Below are 6350 nucleotides of genomic sequence, written 5' to 3' on the forward strand. Positions count from 1 at the left end.
AAGCCAAGGAACACGATCGAAGATATCTTCGCTTGAAGTCATCCTCATACGTTGTGATAATATTCCGAGGAATATTACCGAAGACCGATGCTTATCGACCTTTAAATGCTCGCTTGAACTTTGCTTCCGGTATGCTAGTATGTCGGCGCTTTTGCTGCTTGTAAACTATTATATCGGTGCCTCTGTTGTTTATGAACCATTACGTCGGTGCTTCTGCTGTTAATGAACCATCAGGAAGTAGGATCGAGCAAATAGTGCTAAAAACTAGTAAAAATTAGAACGCATATTTCAGGCTCGGTATTGGAAGAACTTGGCGCCATCGAACAAAGGCTGGTGCCGCTATTTGGCATTGGCGCCTGGCGGCAGGAGTGTTGCCTGGTGCCAGAGTCAAAACTGTAGGGAATATTTCAAGCATTACCCTAAACTTGAACCCCACTGTGATCATACACTTAAGCATGGTGGCGTCCAAAGGGAAAGATGATAGAGCAAAAGAGTAGCAAACAAGTTTTAGGAACATGTAAATCGCTTATAGGGTGAAGGTTACACCCCTTAACGATCCAAGAGATTGTCAACTCCTATAGGTATGGAACCATGACTGGTAGTTCGGGGATGAAGGTACAAATCCAACCTAAAAGAGATTAAACCTGCCGTAGTAATAGGCCTTTACTTTATTCTGCTCGTATCCATGTGCACTTTCGGACTAACATGCAAACAATAGGTTTACCCTAAACCTGTTTAATCTATGTTGGTTGAATATTAATGCAAAAATAAATCTATTATTGGTGATCACTTGAATTATAATCATATTAACCCTAACATGATTATTAATTATCTTACTAAGCGTGATTACAAGTACAAATTCCCTTTAAACATGCATAAAAGGCGTGATCAAGCAATAACAATAAATATAATCAAGCAAGTGTAGACACCCATTCGTGTCTCCCCAAAACCAAACCCAGTGATAAGTTTCTTTCACGTCGAATCATAATTGAATGAAACGAAAGTGTGGAAAGGTCTAGTGTTGCGGAAAGTTTTATTTCTTTTCTTTTCTCTTCTCCCTATTTTTGAAAAATTTATTTTAAGAAAACAGCCAATCCAGTTTGGTTGGTCCATGATATGGGTCCAATAGTGGTGTAGTTGGATGGGGTTTGCAAAGACCTTTCCAACGATATATTATAAGCCCAATTCCGATGAATATTGAGGAATTTATGGCCAATTTACTAAACAGGGCCCGGTTTGAGTTTTAAGTACGGCCCAATGATCTAGGGAAGGGCCTAATATGATTTATCATTCCTAATGCAATTAGGAATGGTTTTGGTCTTCTAGAACATTCTAGAAGGTTTTATCATTCTTAATTCAGTTAGGACTCTTCAGAGTTTTAATTAGATCAAATAGCATTTTCGACTGAAATTATATTATTTTATCTTCCAGTACGGGAAATTTATCAGATTTTCGAAAACGTGTTGAAATCCAATTTGGCGTCCAACCCCAGGACTTGGCGCCTGGAACCAGGATTGGCGCCAGACGCCAGCATTGGCGCCTGGCGCTAGCCACTGGTCCTGGCGCCAATGAGCCAGGGCTGGCGCCAATGTGTTTTTGTGGTTTTCAGACTCTGTTTTGATAAATTATCTTTTTTGGATGATTTTCTCTATAAATATCGTATTAAAAACTCCGGTTTGAATCATCAACAATCACTTTTTTCAATTACCAATATTCAATTCTTTTCTACATCATTCATTCATCAATTTTCAATAACATTAATTCACAAGATCTAGAAACACCTAGCCGAATTCAAAGTTGCCTTTGCCCTAGACGTGAAAGGTTTTAATTTCTGAGGGCTTGGTCCCAAATCTCTATTTCAATTATTTAATTTAATTGTTTGTTTATTATTTTCCTTGAAGTTACTAACGCGTGTATTTTGTTATTAGAAAGAGATACGAGGCATCCAAGTAAGTACTTTAATGGTTTAATTGATATTATGATGTAGAAATCATGTTTAGATTGTTATTATGATTCCTAGTATCATGTCTAGGGTAATTTTAATATTAAATATGATTCCTGTGATGCTTCCTATTTTCTTCCTAATATTTATTCATGTTAGTATCATGTTAGGGCTAAAGATTTGATTTTTATTGCTTAGTGACATGCTAGGGTTTGTTATTAATCTTGTTAGTATCATGCCTAGGATTTTGCTATTATTATTATGCTTTAATATTAACATGAATATGATTATAATTATAATCGTTATAATGATTATGAATACTATTATTTTGATGATTATTTTATTTATGATAATTATTTCAATTATTATTAATATGATGATTATTTTCTTTTATGATTATTATCATGATTATTTAAATTATAATTTATTTTTATGATGATGATATTCATTATTATGTTGCTTGGTATATTTTTTATTGTTATTGCTTGATCACCTTTTATGCATGTTAAAGGGAATTTGTACTTGTAACCACGCTTAATAAGATAATTAATAATCTTGTTAGGGTTAATTGTGAGTATAATTCAAATGATCGCCAATAATAGTTTAGTTGTGCATTAATATTCAACCAACATAGATTAAACAGGTTTAGGGTTAATTCTATTGATTGTATGTTAATTGGAAAGCGCACATGAATACGAGCAGAATAAAGTAGAGGCCTATTATTAGGGCAGGTTCAATCTCTTTTAGGTTGGATTTGTACCATCATCCCCGAACCCTTATTTGGTTCATGACCTTATGGAGTTGACGATCTCTTGGATCGTTAAGGGGTGTAACCTGCACCTCGTGAACGGTTTACAAGTTCCTTAAAAACTTGTTGGCGACTCTTTTGCTCTATCTTCTTCCCTTTTGGACGCCACCGTACTTTAGTGTATGATCACAGTGGGGTTCAAGCTAGTGGGATTTTAAAGGCTTTAAACTATTCCCTACAGCAACATAATAATAATCATAAATAATAATCATAAAAATAATCAAAAGCATAATGATGGTAAAGCATAATAATAGTAAGATCCTAGCTGATTTGGGTATTTTTACCCGGTCAGATGGCCCAATCAGAAAACGCCACGTAACCTCAGTAAAGGTGCCATTTGGACCTATGAGATGATGACACGTGGAGGGCGGACATTTTTCTGCCCTAAACAGACTGATGATCCAGCATGGATCATTCAGACGGCGACACATGTTACCCAAAAAGATGCCCAAAGGCCTTTTGGGCTCAGTGACACGTGTCACTCGGGCATTGCCTCTGGAATGGCGGCCTTCAAGGGCCCAAACCTTGAGGCGCCGTTTTGCGGCGTGACCTAATTCCTAGGTCACCAGATCCTAGGGAGGGCACACTTTCCAAAAGGACCCTATAAATAGGGACATTCTTACATTTATGACAAGACAGAGAATATACACGCAATACGAGACAATACGTCACTTACTACAGAGTTGTCATTTTCAAAGAACAGACAGCACTTTACCTTAGCTTGGAATCCGAGCAGATAACTTTACTTCCGCACGTTTTATTACCGAACGCTTACTAACTTAATCTTCGGAGGCGGACCACCGACCATTCGGCGGTCCGTTTGCTTTGCAGGTACATGCGTCCTTTGTTGAATCCAGTCTCAGTGTTGTAACTCTCCCAATGGACAAAAAACCCCGAAACATTTGGCGCCGTCTGTGCGGAGAGTACCTCTGAAATGGCTTCACAAGTACCAGTACCGAATCTAGAGGCCAATCAGTCTCCAGAAGATATAGTGGTCCGAACGGACCATGACTCAAGTGACGACGCTGACGTCGAAACCTATGTGGATCCAAATGGATCCCTCATCTCTAGACGCATCCGCAGTAAGGAAAAGCGGGAGCGTCACCCTGACCAGGCAGGGCCGAGCAAAACTGCTGGTCAGCCAAAGAAGCCCTCGGGGCGGCCGGGTGATCCTTCCCAGGCGGCAGGATCGACTCCCGTCACTCGAGATGAACTAATGAGACTCCTGAGCAGTCTCAGGGGTGAAATCAAACAACTCGCCTCAAAGAAGTCGCCTACTCCTAGAAAGGAGAAGTTGGCCAAGAAGCCAGCCCAAGCTGGCAAACAGATGTCGGTCAGGGACCGTCAGCCGACTCCTCATCCTGCCCCTACGGAGAAGGCCCAGCCCCAATTTGACCTTACCCGGCTCCGTTTCCCAAAAACGGGCACAAGAAAAGCCATCCGGCACACACAACCGGATGGTAGCAAGAAAACATTCTCTGATGCTCGGCAATACATAGAGCAGAAGAGGACCCAGCTATCAGAGTCGGCTTCAACGTCGAATTATCTTGATAGTTTTCGGAATACCTCTGTGAGGTGTTCCTAGTCTGTACATGAGACTCCAGCAAGCAGCCCCAGGGTCAGTCTGGTCCTTATATGATTCAGTCGGCCCAGTACATGGCACAACCATTGTACCAGGCGCCAGTTTTACCTTACATGCAGCCTGCCCTCTTTGGAGGACAGGCGACATACGGCTATCAGCCGATGGACTAGCAGCTTAGGCTACAACACCTTGGGGATCAACCCTCTACTTTCTATAGGGAAATAATTGAAGCCGTACAGCCGGCTAAAGTTAAAAATGTTCTGGTTGGAGCATATGACGGGACCTGCAACCCAGAAGACCACCTGCTAGCATACACTCACCTCATGTATCTACAGGGGTTGGATGATGCCGCATGGTGTCGTTGCTTTCCAGCCACCCTTAAGGGCATAGCCTAGTAGTGGTTTGGCAATCTGCCGGCTGGTTGCATAAATAGCTTCAAGACGCTTGCGTTCTTGTTTGCTTCAAACTTCTCTATGAACATCCCTGCCAAAAAGACAAGTCTTGACTTGGGCAATGTACAGCAGGGAGATAGAGAAGGCTTGCGTTCCTATGTCAGGCGGTTCAATCTGGTCCGAATCCAGATTCATGGGCTGTCTTATGAGGTCGCTTTCACAGACTTCTTTAAGAGTCTGAAGGACGGGTCTACTTTTAAGTACGAACTCGTCCGCAAACAAATCTTTACTCTACAAGGAGCCTTGCGAGAGACGGAAGCCTATATACAGGTGACCGAACTCTGCTCCTCCAATAAGCAGTCGGACCATAAGAAGTCCGACTGATAGAAAGAGAGTCGCCTGCTCAGCCGGCTCCTAAGTCAGAAGAGAGCAAAAAGAAAAAACAAGTCTGGGCCATTCATAACTCTGATCAACCGGCCCAGAAGAAGAAAAAAGAGTGGAAACCGTACGTCCCAAGGTACGAAACCGTACCTCTTGAAAATTAAGGATCGGCTGACTCTTGAGAAGCCGACTCCTATGAATGGTTCCGCCGAAAATCGGAACAAGAACAAGCATTTCCATTTCCATGAGGATTTTGGCCATGACACGAACGACTGCTTCAGCCTCAAGCGGGAGCTCAACCGTCTGGCCGACAAAGGACAGCTGAAGTCCTATGTGAAGTTCAAAGTGACTTCAAAGGCAAATCAAGGGCATTCTAAGAAAAAGACTCCCCAGCCTGCTGTGAGTGCCGAAACTGATGAAGAACCGGTATACACCATAGCAGGCGGCTTTGCCAGCGGTGGCCCGACCATTCGGGGCACCAAGGACCATCTGAGAAAGATGGTCAACTCTGTTGAAGAAGGGGATGTGGCAGGCACATCCGCCTTCCTTAAAGTTGTCATCATCGAGCACGAAAGAGGCAAAGTCCGTCGGCCGCATGATGACCCTGTTGTCATTGAATGCAAGGTTGCCAACCAGCTGGTTGGTCGAATTCTGATTGACACAGGAAGCTCCTCTGACCTCATCAGCCTCAAATGCTTATCCAATCTCAAGTACAAACCGGATAGCATGATGGAGGTCTCGCACACCCTTGTTGGGTTTGGGGGAGGACTTGTGCACCCAGTCGGACGCATAGACTTACCTCTCCGCCTGGGAAGCCGAGGAGACGGTCGGCACATGACCATCCGTTTCCTAGTGGTTGAAGAGCTCACAGCTTACAACCTCATCTTTGGTCGTCCCACTCTTAATGAGTGTAAGGCCGTCATCATCCCTGCACTTATGGTACTCAAGTATGAGAAGGATGATGGTGGTGGTAAAAAAAGAAAAAAAATAGCAATCACTGACCGGGGAACGGTCAGATGATCTCCGTCCCCAGCCTGCTGGTGAGCACATCGATATCCCTCTGGACGACAGCCGTCCAGAACGGACGGTTAAGGTGGGGACGGTTACATTTGCAAAGATGGGTGAAAGCCTTCACTAGCTGCTCAGAGAATTCAAAGACATCTTTGCCTTTGAAGTGGAGGAGATGCCAGGCATCAGCCCGTATCTCGCTGTCCGCAAACTCACCGTGGATCCTAAAAAGAAGCC

The sequence above is a fragment of the Chenopodium album genome, chromosome 4 (genome assembly GCF_948465745.1).
Source record: "Chenopodium album chromosome 4, dcCheAlbu1.1, whole genome shotgun sequence".
NCBI lineage: Eukaryota > Viridiplantae > Streptophyta > Magnoliopsida > Caryophyllales > Amaranthaceae > Chenopodium > Chenopodium album.